The following is a 22,771-nucleotide window of genomic DNA, read 5'->3' on the forward strand; positions in this document are numbered from 1 at the left end:
AGTGATAAAGTGTGAGTAAGATACAGTCTACGTATTTGGTAAAAATGTTCATGAGATCATGTATATACTGTATATGTACATATATGTGTGTGTATACTGTATATTATAATATATATATATATATATATATATATATATATATATATATATATATATATATATATATAGATAAATATATATATATATATATATATATATATATATATATATATACATATACATATACACACACAGTATATTACACCTACTGAATGAAATCACCGTTAAAACGCTGGTGCGACGGCGCAGTTGCGTCTAGCAAGGCATTGCTAAACGGGTCTTAATTCGAAATCACATAGATATTTGTATGCGAAATCTGAATTTGACTTATATTGGTCTTTGCGGCGAAGTTTGTTGCGGCAATGTCGTTGGAACCTGTACCACACCAGTCGCTTGCTCAGATACGGACTTGTGATAAGCGTGTCCGGGAAAGCGCAAGTGGGGCGAGGATTAAAAGGTCATTGTGGTTATTCACGCACGCACACTCACACACATACATAATCTAATATATATATTATATATACATATATGAATATATATGTATATATAAATAATATACATGTATGCGTTATATATATATATATATATATATATATATATATATATATATAGATATATATATAATATATATATATATATATATATATATATATACAGAAGTGTTTCAAATTAAAGCCCCCTCTACAGCGTAAACTAAAATTGATATGGATAAAAACAAAAGTAATTCAGAACAGGTATTTATTTAAGTTTCTCTCTGAGCATTTAATATTTTGTGTGGCCTCCCATCTGCCTGTCCCACAGCCTGCATTCTTGAGGGGTATGATTTAACAAATGCAAAAAGCTGAGACTCAAACTCCATTTCCCTGAGCACTTTTAATACCTCTCTTGCAGGTCATCACAGCTTGTTATAACCATCATAGTTCACTGTGCGTCCTTCAACACGATCCTCAAGATTCTACCAACGTTTTCACATTAAGGTCCAGGGAGCTACCTGAAATTCACTTGACGAGGAAGAAATTGATACCACTGGTTTGAAGCAGCTCACTGTGTCTGAAGAGCCTTAAACAGGTGCCATATCATGCAAAATGTCACTTCAACAGATAACACATTTTCAGGATCTTTTGAGGAAAGGAAATACACCACCAGTAAGCACAGTTTTTTTTAAGTATTCGCCATTCCATGACTGTTCTTTTTCTTTAATGTTCCACATTAACCATTTGGCTGTGAAACAGAGAAAAATTCCCAAACATTCAGGAAATTTCACAACTTGGCAATAGCGCACGTCATCACTGATATCATCCAACTTTGCAGCCCAAATGATGTCATTTTTATGACGGCTTCCTGACTGTAAATGAAATGAAGAATTCATCTGATGCAGCAACATGGAGAAAGTCAGTATTTCATCCAAATCTTTAAGAAAATGAACCACAAAACCATGCACGGTCCTCTCTGTTGCTGAGTGATGTTGGGCTTGCTGATAACATGAAATGGCTTGATACCAGATTTTTCTTCTCTCACAATATACAGCGCTTAACTTCTCTTCTTTCCCCCTTTTTGCTTCTAGTTCAAGTGCCAGTTTACATAAAGACTTTCTGGTCTACCCACTGCCTCAGCTATGATGTCTTTTGACTCCTGGAGAAAGGACCTCAGGCCTTCCAAGATTCCTCTTTTTGCAATGACAAGTCATATGGATTTTGTTCCAGTTTCTTTTAACAAAGGATTCATCTCCTTTAATGTATTTAGCTGTCCAGGAACGTGAATGAAGGATGCGCCATCCCTGGCCTCTCTTGAAGGTTATAGCCCGGATTCAGGTCCAATCCATCTGATTTCCTCCAGAGTTGTTAAAGGCCATGGCTGTATCTAACTCTGTCACTCAGTCTGAAAATGCAAGACATGCAAGATGAAAAATAGCTTAATAGAAACTTAAAACAATGTACTTGGAGATAGGCTATAGCAGAAAACTTCATAACTTCCATTTGTTCTGTGAGGGGCTCACTTCTGAAACATTCGTAGTATATATATATATATATATATATATATATATATATATATATATATATATATATATATATATATACATATATACAGATAGATATAATAATAGTAGACAAACAAGTTAAATGTATCCTGCATATTACTAGACTTATGGAATCAAATAACAATAGTGATGCATGTAGCAGAAGCAGAGAAATACAGTATCATCTTCAGTGCTATGACAATGTAAGAGATAAGTAGCGAGGCTAAGAAGGACATAGAATAGACAATAATCATTGACCTTTTTTATTCAGTTTTTCATCTTTATTAACTTTTTCGTTTTTAATAAGTTTTTCGTTTTTGTTCACTTTTTTGTTATTTCACTTTTTCGTTTTATTCACTTTTCCGTTTTATTAACTTTTTTTTTGTTTTTATTTCGCTGTTTCGTTTTCATTCACTTTACCGTTTTTATTTCATTGTTTTGTTTTCATTCACTTTTTTATTTCACCTTTTCATTTTTATTCACTTTTGGTTTTTATTTACTTTTTAGTTTTTATTCACTTTTCGTTTTTATTTAACTTTTTTCGTTTTTATTTAACTTTTTTGTTTTTATTAAATTTTTCATTTTTATTTCAATTTTTCCTTTTATCCACTTTTTCGTTTTTTCTTTACTTTTTAGTTTGTATTCTCTTTTTTATTTTCCTTCATTTGGTTTTTATTTCATTTTTCGTGTTTAATAAGTTTTTAGTTTTTGTTTCATTTTTTCGTTTTTATTTCACTTTTTCGTTTATTCACTTTGTCGTCTTTATTCACTTTTCCTTTGTACTTTTTTCGTTTTCGCCTCACTTTTTCGTTTGTATTCACTTTGTTTTTATAAACTTTTTCGTATTTATTTCAGTTTTTCATTTTATTAATTTTGTCATTGTTATCCAATTTTCATTTGAAATTTAACTTTTTCATTTTTTTGTACTTTTTTGTCCTTATTCAGATTTTAAATTTTATTCGCTTTTTCGTCTTTATTTCACCTTTCCGTTTTATTCTCTTTTCCATTTTATTAAATTTTACGTTTTTATTCAACTTTTTTGTTTTTATTCAATTTTCCATCTTAATATCACTTCGTTGTTATTCACTTTTCTGTTTTTAATTTCATGTTTCCGCTTTTATTCCCTTTTTTGTTTTTATTCCACTGTGCTTTCTGTCATTTCGTATTTTTTCGAGATTTCATTCGGGTGAAAGAACTCGATGCTCTTGCATGATACGAGAAACAAACGGGAATCTGGTAAGATACGCGTTTATCCAAGTGCAATGTCGCGTCTGCGAGATAAAATTTATAAAAAAAACAAAGATTATTAATCAGCTGCTTGAGCAGTCGCGATAGCAGGCATGCCTGAACTCGTTTCAGGGACAAACGTCTTCATTATTCAGCAAGAAAATCACTAAAAGATGTACAATATATATATATATATATATATATATATATATATATATATATATATATATATATATATATATATTTGTGTGCATTGATATGTTTATCAGATGATGGGGGACAGTTAGTCCCGGGAAAGTTTACTTTTCCTGAATAAATGCCATCCAGATACTCATCAGTTTAAATCATATGTGTATATATACCATATATATATATATATATATATATATATATATATATATATATACAAACTTCTTCTACTGTAATCTGACAGTGTATGTGAAGATAAAAAAACTATAAAGGCCTATTTACATTACAACCATACAGTTCAGATACCAAAACTAATGTATCCACATTTCACCGAGGATCGGGGATACAAAACTTTTGGTGTCCGAAATATATATGGTTGGAACGTGTAATTAGTGCTTTCATGGGCTTTTTTCCTTTATATATAAATATATATATATATATATATAAATGTGTTTTTATATATGTGTGTGTGTTTATTTACAGTATGTATATGGTTGTTTAACAAGCAACTGAAAACTAAACACCATTGACAGAAAGTAACATCAGAACATTTTAAAATAACTTATTTCATAGGTGACGACATACTTATTTCACCGGAATCCTGATTATGTACTAGTCTTGTAATAACAACAAAGCTTTAAAGTTTTAGAATACCGAGCCCAATCAACCAGGAAAGCGTTGGAGATAACAGATGACTGTATTCATAAAGCAAGCACAGATATTGTGAGTGAAATGGTCTCTTGGCTTCTTATGCGATACATTTTTATAAAACTGAAACTTACGAATGATGAAAGTCGATATCTTTTCCATTGGAAATTTACCTCTTTGATTTTATTTACAACTCGTGATCAGACATTCCTGTTTCCCTGGTGATAGAAATTCATTTCTGTTTATAATGTGGCTCGGATTCCACAGTAAGCTTTAGGTCCCGTTGCTAGGTAACCAGTTGGTTGTTAGCCACGTAAAATAAATCTAATCCTTCGGGCCAGCCCTAGGAGAGCTGTTAATCAGCTCAGTGGTCTGGTTAAACTAAGGTATACTTTTTTTACGGAGGTACGCAGACTGCATTTTCTTGGTGTTTATTAGATCTGGACTTGCAGCTATGTCAAAGATGATTGCTCTCTCTCTCTCTCTCTCTCTCTCTCTCTCTTTCACACACACACACCCACACAGTATAGAAGTAGCACCAGTAGTCAAGATATGTATTTGATACGCACCCACACTCTCTCGATATGATGCTTGTCATTGGCTCCTCTACACTCGCACCGGCCGTTGCTGGCCAGTCTATTTTTACCAACCTTATGAAATGCTGTTCACCTCTTACCCTTCAAACATGAAACCTTATCTCTTAATCACGTAATTGTTTCAAAATAACAGATTATCATCACCGGAAGAAGGTTGTCGACTTCGTGCCACACACAACGAGGGTCTTGAGAACTTGTCCTCTGCTACAGTATATATATATATATATATATATATATATATATATATATATATATATATATATATATATATATATATGTATATATATATGTATATATATATATATATATATATATATATATATATATATATATAATAATGTGTGTGTGTGTAGATTCAACTGGTCACTTTTTACCAGATACATATATGTAGGCCTATATAATTGTAATAGCCACAATGCCGTCTTAACTTCTCGAATTCTTCGCGCTTTTTCGATACAGCTTGTGACTACAAAACCATCAGCACAACGAAGTCACGTGACTTCGTTGTGATAATGGTGACGCGGGTTCGTTTCTCTTCCCAGTCCCCATCCATTCCCCTCCCTCCCCTTCCTCCTCCTCCCCTCCCCTCTCCCTTCCCCACCCGCTTCCTCCTTTCCCACCCCTGTCCAGAAAATTTCAACATTAAGTGACCCAGCAGCATTTTTGTTTCGAAATGGACATAGCAGGTAAAGCTAGAACAACAGCAGACACTATTGGTGATGATCCAGAACTGCCAATGGCATCAGCATTGGTTCAGTACCCATCAACAGCTGCTCCAGCACTTACACCAAGATATGGGCAGTTGTTTGTTTATGACTGGAAGGTAAACGAGGCTGGTGCTGCCCGTGGACTTTTGCTGACTGTAATTAGTAGGGTTAATTCAGCTGTGGGTATGGGTATGGTATGGATATGGATGTGGTTTGCATATGGGTATGGGTATGGTACACATATGGGTATGGAATGGATATGGGTATGGGTATGGTACAGGTGTGGGTATGGGTGTCAGTATGGGTATGGTTATGGAACAGAATATGGGTATGGGTATGATACAGATATGGGTAAGGGTATGGGTATGGATATGGATATGGGAACTAGCAAATGCAATCAATAGTTAGCATCTGATATATATATATATATATATATATATATATATATATATATATATATATATATATATATATATATATATATACAATTATATATACTGTATATATGGTATATATATATATAGATATATGTCAGCAACCTGTTTGATAAACGCCGGCACCTTCCACTTTCTTTGTGAAGCCATCTTTCGTTGTTTAACAAACTTAAATATTTTACCGTGTCACATATTTTACCGTGTCATGATCTGACATTCCCAGTTTTCAAAGTCTCTCTAAATTATTACTTCAAAGTTACGATTAGCCTTTCCCTGACATATTTCTGAAAACCACCTCAGGTCCCACACTCCACCAAAAACAAAACGAAAATCATGGACCTGTTCCTTTTGGGTAATGATCAAACAATAAGAGTAAAGTTTAAATTGCCAATATATTTACTGAGATTTTCTATGCGCCATTTTCCAGTTTATTACCAAAAATAGTAAAGTTCTTCAGGATTACCAAAGGTCCCAAGTACTTCCAGCTGAGGACCACTTTCCTTGAAACTTCGAAAATTTTCCTGCATCTTGTAACTTTTCGACCTATGGACATATTTCAGATTCTCGAGGAAATCAGGAAACCCTTCCGCTTCCGCTTCCATTCCTTCCGATTTCTTGCTTGTTTTTCGTCTACCGGATCTCCTCCAGCTTCTGTTTTCCTTCGTGCCACTTTCTGATGCACATTTTGCTTCTACTGGGATGTCTGCCAACTTCCGTTTTCCTTCCGTCCCCCTTTCCGATGCTCGTTTGCTTCCGGTCTGACTCAGACATAGACGGAGGTTGCCCGTCCGCCTTTCTTGTGCATTAAAACATAATAAAATGACTTCTGATACTTTTAAATTTGTCCACGTTTTCAATTTAATAAAACTTCAGCAAACCATCGATACCAGTTCTGTCCACGTGTGCCTTAGGGGACACAGTACTGAGGTGCTGGGAGTTCAGATGGTCCAACGTAATATAGAGCCCAATATCTCGAAGACGCATCATTCCCGTAACCACTGAGTAGAAAGACATTTCGGCCATATTACGACATCTCCGTTAAAGAAAACGATGAGTTTCGTATTGTGTAAATAGCCTGGAGAGATCTCCTTTCCCAGCCACGAATGTTTCCCGTTCCACAAGAGAGAGAGAGAGAGAGTAGCTTCTGCAAAGGAGGGGATCTAATATTTCACGGCTAATGTTTCTCAGCCGCGAAGGGGATTGTTGATCGAGACCCAGTCTATTGAATATTGACTGTCTCATATATATATATATATATATATATATATATATATATATATATATATATATATATATATATATACTGTATATACATAAAATGACGTTGCGCTCTCTGGCTGGTGTGTGCATGACGTAACCTTTCACATTAGCAATAAAAACAGATAAGTCTCAGCCTCGCGATATCTTAACTGGCTTATCTTGAGCTCAAGAAGGAAGTTGTACATGTATTCACTCTCTCCCCCCCGACCCCCACCTTCCTTCAGCATAGATCTTGTTCATTTGATTGGGGTAGGTTCATAGTATATATATATATATACTGTATATATATTTTTTTTGAGGGGGCACAATTTTTTCACGGATACAAATATTCACTAAATATTGAAAGCCAAAGAATTAACCAGCTTTTTTGTTATTGTTTCATATTTTCTTACTAATATTTTTCACTTCATTGTTTAGGTTTACTGATAGAGACGTTCAGGCAATGGGGTTGGTTCGTCCATTGACTTCCAGTAATTATTCACGACGAAACAGCTGTCGCGTGTATAATTACTGAAGTAAATTGGAAGCACCCCATTACCTGAACGTCTCTATCAGTGAAGCAATATCAAAAAAGCCTAACTAAGAAAGCCATTCTATTGAAGTGAATAAAATATATAAGAAAATATGATATATATATAATATAAAAATATATTAATAATAGATATATATTCTATTATATATAGGTCGGTGATGCGGCCTCGCTGTGATTCGTCGGATGAGGGTTTCCGAGAAGAGAATAGAAAAGATTCAGAATATAGCGATATTATTACTAAAGTTATTATACGATAGAATTGAATTACACCATAACTCAATTTAGGCAGGTTGTCTCCGTGTCTGTAGTGATTTTTAATTTTTTTTTTTTTTTTTTTTTGCGTGTTTAACGCATATAATATTTCAAGTGATTTTGTGAAATACCTGCTGCCTTTCCCGGTGCCCCCTTGATATATATATATATATATATATATATATATATATATATATATATATATATATATATATATATATAATCATGAAACTACAAATGTCGCTTAATATCAAATTCACGCTACCTCAGGAATATCCCCGATGGAGAATTATCACCGGCAGTACCAATCCATTTATCACTTATAAATTTTCCTTCGGTGATAATTCTCCATCAGGGATATTCCGAGGTATCGTGAATTTGATATTGCTTTGACATTTGTAGCTTCATGATTGTATATAAATCTCGGTGTGATAAAAAAATATATATATATATATATATATATATATATATATATATATATATATATATATATATATATATATATATATATATCAAGGGGGCATCCGGGACAAGCCATCACGTATTTCACAACAGTTTATTTTCCCGACGGCGTTTCGCAATTTCCCACAGCATCCCCAAGGCTGCAATTTACAAAATCACTTGAAATATTATAAGCATTAATCACGTAAAAAAAAAAACTTAAAATTCACCACAAACATGGACATAACCTACCTAAATTGAGTTATAGTATAATTCAAGTCTACCGTACAATAACTTCAGTAGGCTAATAGTAATATCGCTATAATCTGAATCTTTCCTATTCTCTTCTCCAAACCTGCATCCGAAGAATCACAACGAGGCCGCATCACCGACCCACTCTGTTAATCCTGCTTTCTTCATAAGTCTTACGTTTGGACTTCAGGGTTTGCAGCGATGAGCGCATCCAAAGCGTGTGAAGAATTCCAGAAGTTAGGAGGGCATTGTGGTTATTACATAAAAAGTGACCAGTATATATATATATATATTTATATGTATATATATATATATATATATATATATATATATATATGCAAATGTTTATATATTCTTATATATATAAATGTTTGTTTGTTTACACATATGTTTGTACTATATATATACATATGCATGTGTGTGTTTGTGTATTCTTATATCAAAATTAAATGTTTGTTTGTTTGTCCATATGTTTGTGCACTATAGGAATCCGAACCGCTTGACTGATCTAAACAAAATTTGGCAAGTAGCCATCATTCGACCCAACTTAGATAATACAGTTTATCAGGTTTCAAACCCGATACTATGGAAATGCCCCCTTCCCCTTCCCATTAATTCCCATCACTGTTCCCAATGTGTTTGTGTTTAGGTTTCTTCCTTTTGTAACTTATGTTTAGTGTGGTAACCGTTTGACTGATCTAGAGAAAATTTGGATAAAATGGAAGTCAGCCATCATTTGACCCATCCAGTAATTCCCCTTCCCCAGTCCCTCTTCCCCCTAAAATCAGTCCTTTTTAACTTATGTCTGGATAAAGTAAACTCTACAGGTTTATCATGTATCATTTGATGTACTCGATACTATGGAAATAAATTATTGAAAATGCATTTCTTCCCTGTGATTAATAATGCTGTATCAATGTGTTTGCTGTATCAATGTGTTTGTGTTTAGGTTTAGCAGAGTGTGTGTTTAGGTTCAGGGGATTGTGTTTAGCTTTAGTGTGGAGTGTGCTTATGTTTAGTGGGGGTGTTTGCCTGGATTAAGTGGGTTTGCTAGATAGGCACAGACAGGGGTGCCTGGGGTAAATGGGACAGTTACCACAGTAATTCCTGTAGGACAGTAATATCTGGATAAAATGGACAGTCATCGCAGTAATGTCTGGATAAAATGGACAGTCATCGCAGTAATGTCTGGATAAAATGGACAGTCACCACAGTAATGTCTGGATAAAGTGGACAGTCACCTCAGTAATGTCTGGATAAAATGGACAGTCACCTCAGTAATGTCTGGATAAAATGGACAGTCACCTCAGTAATGTCTGGATAAAAGGGGGAGTCAGCACAGTAATACCTGAATAAATGGGAGGTCAGTAGAGTAATAACTTGTTAAATGGGACAGTCACCACAGTAATAACTGGATTAGTGGGACAATCACTACAACAATACCTGGATAAAAGGGACAGTCACCACAGTAATACATAGATAAATGGGACAGTCACACAGTAATATCTGGATAAATGGGACAGTCAGCAAAGTAATATTTGGATAAAAGGAATGGTTATTACAGGAATTTCTGGATAAAAGATGCAGTCACCACAGTATTACCTGGATAAATGGGACAGTTATTACTGTAATATTTGGATAAAATGGACAGTCAGCACAGTAATTCCTGGATAAAAGGGACAGTCAGTACAGAGAGGTGCATCAAAAATGTTCTGAGTTCTTCAGAGTTTTCCCAGGCAGCGCCAGTTGGTCAACAAGTATAATATATATATATATATATATATATATATATATATATATATATATATATATATATATATATATATATATATATATATATATATATAATGTGTCTGTGTGTGTGTGTGTGTGTGTTTGTATGCATATGCTATATGGGCTTAAACTTTCACAACGACAATTTTTCATGAATATTTAAATCATTTCGATTAGCCAATGATGAAAAGAAAAATTGGAATGCCGTCTGAAGTGAATCCAAATAACAGAATATTAAACAATTTAGTTATTAAAGTGAAAATATTTTATTGTTTTTGCGGATTAGGTCGGCCTTATGCCAGCACGTGCTCTTGCTTTGCTCCCATGAGCTGGCTGTTGACCAAAAGTTTACAGAATATTGATAAAAACAGCTTCCTCTCTCTCTCTCTCTCTCTCTCTCTCTCTCTCTCTCTCTCTCTCTCTCTCTCTCTTGCGCACACACGCCTTTAGTGTCGGGATTAGATGTCATAATTTTTATATACAATACTGCTATTTCTTATTAAAAGCACCAGAGATAATAGCTTTGGCCTGGGGTCCCAAACATGAAGGGAGAGAGAGAGAGAGAGAGAGAGAGAGAGAGAGAGAGAGAATTCATCTGTCGACATTTTTGATCGACAATGGAAACCAGATAAAAACTTTTCACAAATCAATGCATCAACAATATCCATCTTCCCTAAATGATATAATTATATATATGTAATATATATATATATAATATATATATAGATACATATATGTATGTATATGCATATATTCATTTAATTATATGTGTGTATTCGGGAACACTTCTCAACATCAAGGCTTTTTCCCTTCAGGGTGAGGGGTCGAGAAAAAAAATAATGGTTACTAGTATATGACCCCTTGAATGGTTGATTTTATACACACACACACACACACACACACACACACATATATATATATATATATATATATATAGTAGAGGAAGATAAATACTGTAGGCTTTGATTTTCTACCAAAGTTCTTATCTATATACTGTATACTGTAAGTCAAGGGATTATGCACGAAATATAATTTGAAAATAACTCTGATAATAAATACGACCTTTTGCTTTACTACAGCTAACCCTGAACCAATGATATGAAAACTACATACTAAGTAAGAAATACTGGTAAAGGTATTTGAACAGCGAGAGAGTAGGACAGGCCGCGGAATTCTAACTTTACATTTAGATTAAGAGCTTCAGCCGAAATCTAACTGCTATCGCTTTTATCGCATTGTGGCAGCCCCGGTTTTTACCTAATGTAAAATGTATTTTATATAAGCAGAATATACTACGCAAGCGTCCTTTACAACTTGCGAAATTATAGTAAATATGCCAGTAGACTTGATTGCACAATATTTTTTCGATAGAAGTTATTAGCATTCAATAACTGACAACCTATATAACTGGAAACAGTGTTGCAGGGTTTGTTGCGATTTCATAGAATTATACATCCCGTTGCTACTAACAATGTTTCAGTTACATCTTTTTCTTCATTACATGGTAGTTAAAATTACAAAAAAAAAAAAAAAATTTCTAAACCCTACTGACTCGGTCAGGATCAGTGTCAATGTTATCCGTATATTTGTACTACGTAGTTTAGTGTGTTGACACCAGGGCGGCGCTGCAGAGCCTCGAGGCCACGGCCCATGAAAATCAGCCACGGTCCGGTGGTGGCCTATGTTGTTGGTACCTAGAGCGCTGCCAGAAGTACAATTATGGCTAACTTTAATCTTAAATAAAATCAAAACTACTGAAGCTAGAGGGCTGCAATTTGGTATGTTTGATGATTGGAGGGTTGATGATCAACGTACCAATTTGCAGCCCTCTAGCCTCAGCAGTTTTTAAGATCGGGGGGCGGATGGACAGAAAAAGCCGGCACAATAGTGTTCTTTTACAGAAAACTAAAAACGGAACTTGTGGACGTTAAACGGGCGCTGTATTGCTGTCTTTTTTCGTTCATGACGGTGTGTTGTGCAGCTTATAATTGCAGAAATGAGCTCAAGAATTCTCCAGAAGAAAGTAGAATAACAATTTACTGGTCAGCAAAGTATAATGAAATTTATTTGCCCGTAATTGTGAGCTAGTCAGACAAATGTCTTGATAGCGGTTGATAAGCTTTCTCTGTTTTCAGCATGTTTTTGTGGCATTAAACTGCAATGGCGATTTTAATTTTGAAATCAGAGTGTCATCAGTGTTACTTACGCCAGATGATATGAAGTAAAAACTATCTTCCTCGATGTTAAACATGCTTGGAGTAATAAGTAGGCCTACAGGTTATTTGTGTCAACAAGCCTCGTTTTTTAAACACGTTACTGCCAGAGTGTTTCAGGACGACATAAACAAACCGTAGAAAACAACATCTGCCAGTCGTTTCAAAGTTGTATTCTTTATATATTTAACAAATCTTGGTTTAATTTATATTTTCATCAAATGATATGCCTCGTGGATTGGTGATAGCAAGAAATGGAAATTTGCTCGCCCAAACTAGGCCTATGGCCTCAAACTACTCATTTGGAAAGATGTTATATCACTGAAGCCTTAGTCTAGCTACAGCTTAATTTCGCGTATATGAAAATAATTTCTGTATAGTAAATTTTATCGAATCATCATGCTAAGGAAAACATGCAGTAATAACAAAGAAATTTAGGCTGCAATTTAGTGTGTTTGACGATTGGAGAGTGGATGATCAACATACCAATTTGCAGCCCTGTAGCCTCAGTAGTTTTTAAGATCTGAGGGCGGACATGAAAAGCGCGGACAGAAAAGTGCGGACGGACAGACAAAGTTTGTCAATAGTTTTCTTTTACCGAAAACTACAAAGTTACTTTGTTAGCCTTTTCTCTCGTTGGCTTATTTACATTTACAATACGCTTTCCAATATTTGATATATATACAAATTGGAATTCTGGATTCTTTACTTCAGCTACAATAGACTTCACAACTAATATTTCGAAATATAGTTTATGTAGTGATTAACGTACCTGTCATAAAATTACATACCCTTAAAATATTTAAAAAAGAAAAAAAGCGATGTGTTGCCTTAGTGTCTGGTCGCTACCGTGTACTCTCGTAAGTACTGTAGGCCTATGCTGGACCGAGAGTGTCAATTACTTTATGGTCAGAACTCTCAAAATTCCTTTCTAGTCCAAATGTTGCAGACCTGTCATTGTCTTTATTTCACACTGATCTCGGCAATCACGTCCCTTATATTACTTGTTTTGTGAAAGTAGAAATCACGTCATAAAAATACAGTGGGTTAAGCTTACGGCATGCACTGGGCGGGAAGAGTTGTACGCCAGTAACTCGCTAAGATTTCGGCGGGAGAACGTTTAGAGGACTCGCTATGAACAAACATGGGCTCTGTTTTATGGAAGCCATGTCTAATATGTATTTAAAAAAAGAAAAATGATGTATTATCAATGTGCTTATCCCATGTGAGAAACGAAAGTCTACGACAGGTTAGCCTAATCGAGCTGAGCATTCGAAATACATATTCTCATGATTGTAGGGTCCTCAGTGATGCTAAAATGAGCACCTCATTTCTAAGGTTTTTGAAACATTCTTCTGCCTTTTCTCACATTTAGCGATTTTTGGCAAAACCAGGAAACCGTATAAACATCAGTTTATTATTTTGTTGACTGATTGATATTATAAATTGGCAAGGTGGTGTGACGGGCGACTACATCTCACAGTGATGTTAAGAGCGCATGTCAATGAGGGATCATTTTTCGGTGATGGAGACTACAAAGTCTACCCCAATTCAAATGAAAGTCCTTCAAAAGGGAGGCATCGTGCTTACCCCATACAAATGGGGGGAAAAAGGCACGTTAAAAGAAGAAGAAGATGAGTTGAAACAGAGTCTAGTACGGTACAATGATATCGGCTGTGCTGAAGGAAAAGTGTGAGACAGAAATTGAGAGATAGCGCTACGTGATATCGTCGTAACGGAAAATCTGCGGCTTATCGACGACGTCTTTCCTGCCGTATGAGAGAAACAACAGTTTGATCAAAATAATTCAGCTTTTTAGTTTTGGGTATATATCATAACTGAGAAAAATTTGTTTTAAAAATATACATATGTATATACATTATATTTATGTGTGTGTGTGTACATATGTATATATATGTGTGTGTTTGCGAATATCTAGAGATATGTATATATATATATATATATATATATATATATATATATATATATATATATATATATATATATATATATATATTTATATATATATATGTACCTATATATATGTATATATATGTACATATATATATATATATATATATATATATATATATATATATATATATATATATATATATATACATATATATATATATATATGTATACATATATAATGTATTTAAAACATAATGAAGGAACATCCACTCTGCACATCAGATATTGTTCTCTCTCTCTCTCTCTCTCTCTCTCTCTCTCTCTCTCTCTCTCTCTATATATATATATATATATATATATATATATATATATATATATATATATATATATATATAGATGTATATACATATATATGTATATATATATATATACAATGTATAAATATACGTCAAAGAGAGAGAAAAGCAATAGCTGATGTGTAGAGTGAATCTTCCTGCAATACAACTCCTAAACCTAAGGTAAGAGCGTCTCTGTTTCATTCATAATTCACTGTGACTTCTAAACGTCTAGATCATTTTGATACTAAGAACGATCAATAGAATGGGCACCCTGTTGCCCTTAACTAGCCCAGACCTGAGGTGGGATACCGATGCAAAAGCGTGGAAAGAAAATGAGTGGGTTTTGACCCCAACGAAGCGACGGACTCTCAGTCGCTTATCTCGATGGGTCGTTAAAATTTCTACCATTTCTTTTAAAATACCCTTTTTTTGTTAATCTAAGAGGGAAACTAAATAAATGTTATTTTATGCCACCTAATTATCGTGTTCAAGGGTCCTGCGATTTTATGATTTCGAGTGTGATGGCCACAAAGAGAAATGTGTCCTGATATATGGCATCAGAAATGAGTTCTTAGATATTACTGAAAGGATTGCCTCACAGAGAATCCTTAATAAACATGCGGTTTATTTTTCAAGTATACAATTTTTAATACTAACTACGTACTATTCTTAATCGCTAGATTATAGAGATTTAAATGAATAGGAACTTAGTTATTCCATCGAAAGGGAGAATGGAAAACTGAATGAGATGAACTTATGGCACAACTTTTACAGTTAAGTGGAATTTAAGTCATATTCTAGATTTACAGGGATATTCCGGGTATTAATTTTTAAATGAGGAGTGTTAATGGGAGCGACTTAAAGTTAAAGAAGCTGAACAGCTACGTAGGAAGAGACCAGGGGAACCGGATAGCCTATAGGAGATGATGGAGAGAAATACAAGGTTTGGAACGGAGGGAATTACGTGAAGAAATTATTTCACTACTCACAGTGCGTCACACAAGACACACAGTAGACGATGACTAGTGTACTCATTTTCAGCTTTCGAAACTTCTGTTTAGACGTCATATTAAATTCTCCAGTGGACTCATGTCTACCTCAATCTAGTCTTTGAAGTACAGCTATTTTTCGTACAGAAACCTACTGCGTTAATTTAGGCCCAAAAAAAAATAAATAAATAAAACTCAAAATTTCGAGTCAAACCCATTTGGGAAGCCTAGTCACAGAGTCAAATACGTTAATGAGCGAAGGCAATCAGTTTCGACCTCTGATTTTTCTTTCAAGTGAGTCCGGTGTTACCGACAGCTGAAAAAAAATTGGTCCAGTTGAAAGGTTCCGTTCACAAATTTTCCCCGAGTTCTTTCTCCAAATGCCGTTTACCGTTTAGTGATGTTTGTAACTGGAAAACGCCATTGCAATGCTGTTAAATATAACTGGAATCAAAATGTATCCTGCGTGTGAGTGTGAGTATACTGTTGATAAGCGTCATGTGACATATCGATAGGTTTCTATTCATTTTATGTAAAATCTCACGTTGGTGAAGATTACAAGTCTCTCTCTCTCTCTCTCTCTCTCTCTCTCTCTCTCTCTCTCTCTCTCTCTCTCTCTCTCTCTCTCACACACACACACACACACACACACACACATATATATATATGTATATATACATATATATATATATATATATATATATATATATATATATATGTGTGTGTGTGTGTGTGTGTGTGTGTGTGTGTGTGTGTGTGTGTGTTTATATGCATATATGTTATATATACAAATATAGTGAGAGATGAATGGCATTGAACCTCATTTAACTGTGGGCTTTTACTGCATAAGCAGTAGTTCTGGATACTGTGAGAATCTATCCAAAGGTACAGGAGAGCCTAGTGAAGACTTGGCCCTTAAATGACAGACGAGCCTCTTCACATTAGGGCAGTGGCAACCAAGACACCATCCTGTGGAATGCCGGAAAATTTACGGATGATGTTAACGTTCCAAAAGGGTCGGTGGCATGAGGTTTGCAGCTTCGAGCAGCAGTCTACGATAACTGGTTTGTTTAAGCAGAGAATGACGGATGTTTTAGCGTTGTGTCAGACAATGGTGAAAGGGCACAGTGGGCGTGTATGGGAAACAAAAATTAGTGGGGCATGGGGTAGCTGAATGTGTAAATGCATGGAAAATTTAACACTCGTGGTATCAGGGAGACTCGAGGGCTGTGATAGAGAACTAATACATTAGCTCGAGAATTGTACGATAAGATTGTGTGGGGTTGGTTAGAGGAACCAGAAATAGTTAGTGTGTAAGGAATAGTATACTAGATAGGAATGCGAGTAAAAGGGAGTGTTTTTGAGAGGGCTTACAAGATGCCATAGTTGGTTTGGAGAGAAATTTTTACTACAAATATATATATATATATATATATATATATATATATATATATATATATATATATATATATATATATATATATATGTATATATATGTATATATATATATAAATATATATATATTAAATCAATATACCGGGTTAAGGGTAGAGAGGTCCTAAGGCACGAAAAGGGCCCAAAGATAGGCAGCCTAAATTTGTAGCATGTGATGAAAAACATTAATGATTAATCACTCAAACAGCTAATTTACGTTTTATATCATCTTAGAGAAAGAAATCCAAGCACCTACCATGTCGTGCGAATTGCTTTCCCAACACAAAAACAGATTATTTTTTATCGTGAATAAACAGTGCGGGATTATTATAATCAATAATCCGCACTTTCTTGGATTTTGCCGCGGCAAACGTATGAATTATTTCAGCGTCGAAGTTCGGTGGTCTCTCCGTGTCACTTCAGTATCTAACAGGAACAAGACTTTTAAACAATCTTGGCTCGTAGTTGAACGCAAAGACGTGGTAATAAGAAGATAAGTTCCTAAAAGCTTGAGGGCCAAATGACTTGTCTGATCATAAGAATGACAGCGTTTATCATTCCTATTATTCCGAAAACATAATTATATCTTCATCAATAATAAATTCAGTGTCACAACTTCCAGAGAGAAAGCCGTCATTCTCGACAACTTGCATGTATATACCTACATGTTTGTACGTATATATACATGTCTGTGTGCGTACATGTATACACGCATGTACTAGCGAGTACTAAATGCTAACTCTTGCCTTGGTAATGACAGATCAAAGATAAGATGCAGCAGAAGTGAGAATCCATTTAATACAGCTTCGAGGTACCGCCTCTGATAAAACATTGTTTCTGTTGGCGCCTCCTTGCAGTTTTCGAGTTGCCTATTTGGAATTTATGAGTGAAGAAAGCAATAATGGCTTCAATCGAATAGTTTCTGTGTTACACGGATATCCAGGTATGACTAAGAGTGGATCCGTTGATCTCAAAAATCAAAGCCAGCAACAATAATCAAATTATCTGATCAAACACAGGACTTTTGTTCGTGCTCAAGTTGTAAAGTTCATTCCTCGATTCGACTTATCCCCTGAATTATGTGGAAATCACTGACGGACAGATGATAAGCAGAGTGAGAGAGAGAGAGAGAGAGAAGAGAAAGAGAGAAGGCAAGAATGTTGATAAAGCAATGTTGACAACCAAATCTACTAAACTCTTACGTATGACTTTCAAGCGAATTATGTTTTATTTTCAAGGAAGTCGTCTGTTAGTGATTTCCACATAATTCAGGGGATTAAGTCGAATCGAGGAATGAACTTCACAACGTGAATACGACAAAAAGTCCTGTATTTGACTTGATAATTTGATTATTGTTGCTGGCTTTGATTTTTGAGATCAACGGATCCACTCTTAGTCATACCTGGATTTACTGTTATTACGATAATAATTAGAAGGTCGTATTTCTTCTAATCAAAACCTGTGGTGTTCTGTTGAGGAAGGCTGAGGTGTGCATTCTACAACTGTGGAAGGTCAGGCTCCGCGTTAGTGCCGTAAGTGCACCTCATGCGGTGCAATGTAGGTATTACTTAAGGGTCTTTGCAGCGTCCCTTCGGCCCCTAGCTGCAACTGCTTTCATTCCTTTTACTGTACCTCAGTTCATATTCTCTTTCTTCCATCTTACTGTCCACCCTCTCCTGACAACTGAGCCATACCGCAACTGCGAGGTTTTCCTACTGTTGCACCTTTCAGACTTTTACTGTCAATTTCCGTTTCGGCGCTGAATGGCCTTAGTTGCCCCAGTACTTGGCATGTGTGCCTAAAATCTATAAATCAATCAATCAGTCAGTCTTCATTTAGAGTTGCTGGTGCTTTTGAAAATCTGCGCGTGATTCACCACACTCTTGTGTAAATTTGTCAGATGTTTCAATGCAACAAGAGTAAGAAAAACCTGATCTCTAACCTCCATCTAGTTGACTTACTAAAGCTTTTCAACTCCTTGTTTAAGCGAAATACAGCAGAGTTGATCTCTCTCTCTCTCTCTCTCTCTCTCTCTCTCTCTCTCTCTCTCTCTCTCTCTCTCTCACACACACACACACACACATACATTCATATATATTGATATATATACATTATATATACATATATGTGTATATCTAAATTTGTATATATATATATACATATGTAGAATCTACTGTCAATTTTTACCAAACACATATGTTATTGTAATAGCCACAGTGCCCTCTTAACTTCTCGAATTCTTCGCGCTTTTTTGGATATGCTTGTCACTACAAAGCCTTAAGATCCAAGTGCAAGAAATTGAAGTGGTTGCGACGTCCGGTAGCGGGAAACGAACCCACGTCACCATAATCACAAGGAAGTCACGTTGCCCACGTCACCATAATCACAAGGAAGTCACGTTGCTTACGTGACTTCCTCGTGATTATGGTGACGCGGGTTCGTTTCCCGCTACCGGACGCCACAACCACTTCAGCTGCTTGCATTTGGGTCTTAAGGCTCGGTAGTGACAAGCGTGTCCAAAAAGCGCGAAGAATTCAAGAAGTTAAGAGGCATTGTGGCTTTACAAATATAAATACGTATGTATATATATATATATATATATATATATATATATATATATATATATATATATATATATATATATATATATATATATGTATAAAATATATATATATATATATATATATATATATATTATATATATTCAAAATATACCATGATAGTGATTTTATATATATATATATATATATATATATATATATATATATATATATATATATATATATATATATATATATATATATAGATATATATATATAAAAAATATATATATATATATATATATATATATATATATATATATATATATATATATATATATATATATATATATATATATATATATATATATATATATATATATATATATTCAAAATATGATACCATGTGATAGTGTTTCCTTAAACTTGGTTTAAAATTTAGTAAAATCTTAAATGTTAGTTTGCAATTACAGAAGACAAGGTACAAAAATAAATAAAATATTACAACGTCTATAAACAGTACAAATAAACAATTATACACATAAGTGTGCATAATATTAAATTTTAGTGTATATGTGCGTCCAGATGTCTTACGTTGATTAACGGCTACAAGTTCGTGTTGGTCCGGACCTCAGCGACTTGAGCAAGCATGTACTTGGCCTTCGCTGGGCGCTCTCGTGTTCCCTAAGGGGCACGCTGTGCCCGTGTTGTTGGGGGCGTGCTGTCTGGTCCCTGATGGCTCGCGCATTCCTTCTCCCGCTGGAGGCGGGTATATGATCCGACTCTTGTTGAATATTCAGAGTCGGTTTCTGGCTAGCGATGCTTGAGGCTTCGGCTATTAAGACGCAGCCATAGCTATCCTGTCTGTGTGCGACCCGGGTGCTTTCTGTCAGCTCTTGTAGAGATGGCCTCCTGTGGTGAACATCTGTATAATGTTGATGAATGGCCCCTTGATTTCTATGAGCCAGCATACGTCTCCGAAGGGTCTTTGTAGTGTGCCCGATGTAGTCTTGGCTGTGATGTTGACGCATCTCCTCCATTCCCGCTTCGTTTCATCAATCGTGCTGACCATCTCTTAACTGTTTAATTTCTGCACCTGTTTATCTTGCTGTCGAACCACTCCTCTTTTCACTGTCTGAAGGGCAGAATGGCCGAAAGTTCCCTAGTGCTCGACTTAACGGCCAAAATTTCATAAACTCAGTCTTTAGAAACAGGTAGTCTCTCTCTCTCTCTCTCTCTCTCTCTCTCTCTCTCTCTCTCTCTCTCTCTCTCTCTCTCTCTCTCTCCAAACTGAAATGAGCAATTGGTATAGCTGAAGTAATGAATACCATATCTCGGCGCGTGGCTATAAAATATAAAAGTAACATTTTAAAGCAGATCTAGCCTCCTGTTGGAATATGAGATTCATCATATCAGAAGAGACGATACACACACTAGCATTTCTGACTCGTCTTAGAATTGGTCACCTTGTTTGACTCATGGACACTTGACGAATAGCCAGGATGACCCAGTCCTTCCATGTATACTAACACAACTGTTAAACATATTTGTGTGTGTGTGTGTGTGTGGATGTGCGAAATATAATCTACAACGAATGTCAAGTCTTGGAAAAATTCAGTCAATGAAATTTTGTCAGTCTTCATAATTCTGAAATAACTCAGTTATCAAAATTTAATTATGAAAATCTAAACTCTATTATTAATAAAGACACATTCTTTGGGCCAGTCCTGTTAAAGCTAAATGAATTAGCGCAGGGGTCTGGTTAAGCTAATCGTTAATAATGATAATAATAATAATAGTGCATCTTATTCTTGGTGGTGTGGTGTTTGTCCTTTATCATATTCCTCTGTGTCTTATACTTCCTTTCACGAGCTACGTTTATTTATGCCTTAACAAAACTCTGAGGCTGGAGAAGAAGCGGCAAACATACCAAAATTCGCCAGAGAATATCTACAAAAAAAAAAGAAATTAGGGATCAAAGATAATCTGGTGCTATGAATTTCATTAAATGCAGAAATAACATTAGCTATAGAGAAGTAAGAAGAAAATTCTAGCATGACACAAATACTAAATTCTTTGAGTTTCAGAGGAAGAAAACAGGAACAAATCGGAAAAAGAGAAAAACTGGAACCAGGGCATTTTCTCAGTAATAGATTCCTTCAGCAGTCAGTAGCAGTTAGACCTACGAAGCAGGAATTAGTTCAGGGTTATATAGTCCAGAAACTTGATCATTCCTGGGGCAGGAGAATGCGCAGCTGGAAAAATTTTAGTAAGAGCTCTCAGTGATGTTGTCAGCCATCAACATTCTAGATAGAAGATTACGGAGAGCGAAGAGAGACGGGTCTTTTTGGAATCAAAGATATTCTTTGACAGTATGTTATTGATGAAAAATGACTTTTTAAGATAACCATGATTTCATGGAGGATGAACGCTTCAGGAGATGGGTGAACTGATATTTCTAAGGTCAAAATCAAAGATCCACACATACATGCATACATACATACATACATACATGCATACATAATCGGAAAGAATAAGTACATAGAACAGAGATCCAGCGTTATCCATTTCGATGATTTAGTGGTAAGCATGTGATACACCATTTCCGAGATAAATGTATTGAACTGGCCTCCGATCTTTGATAGATCACTTTACTGTAAAGATAAAATTCTATTTTGACATGACTGCAGTGAGAGTCAGATGGAAATTGATATGGCTAACTTTCATGGCTCTCACTCTGATAACTAATAATCTAGTCTCATTAATTCAGTTGCATATATCCCTTGTGGCTGAATGGCCATATCTAATAGTACTGGCACTGCAGTGTTCACGAATTCTACCCTTGGAACAAAAGAAAGCTACAAAGAAACACGAGGGCGCTAACACAAAGCGTCTTTGCCTCTTCCCTGTATAAAGAAGAAAAAAAAAATTAATACGTCTGTGGGATCAAGAAGAAAGAAATAACATATTATAGTA

At 35.1% G+C, this 22,771-nt stretch overlaps 1 protein-coding gene and 1 long non-coding RNA gene across 2 annotated transcripts in view; one reads left to right on the forward strand and one right to left on the reverse strand.

Annotated features, from left to right (window-relative positions):
- LOC136826778 (uncharacterized) overlaps positions 1–22,771 on the reverse strand; it is a 53,291-nt gene that overhangs the window by 9,898 nt on the left and 20,622 nt on the right. The gene's annotated exons all lie outside the window — the stretch shown is intronic.
- Positions 1–22,771, forward strand: part of LOC136826789 (uncharacterized) — a 92,108-nt gene that overhangs the window by 582 nt on the left and 68,755 nt on the right. The gene's annotated exons all lie outside the window — the stretch shown is intronic.

The sequence above is a fragment of the Macrobrachium rosenbergii genome, chromosome 3 (assembly GCF_040412425.1).
Source record: "Macrobrachium rosenbergii isolate ZJJX-2024 chromosome 3, ASM4041242v1, whole genome shotgun sequence".
Taxonomy (NCBI): Eukaryota; Metazoa; Arthropoda; class Malacostraca; order Decapoda; family Palaemonidae; genus Macrobrachium; species Macrobrachium rosenbergii.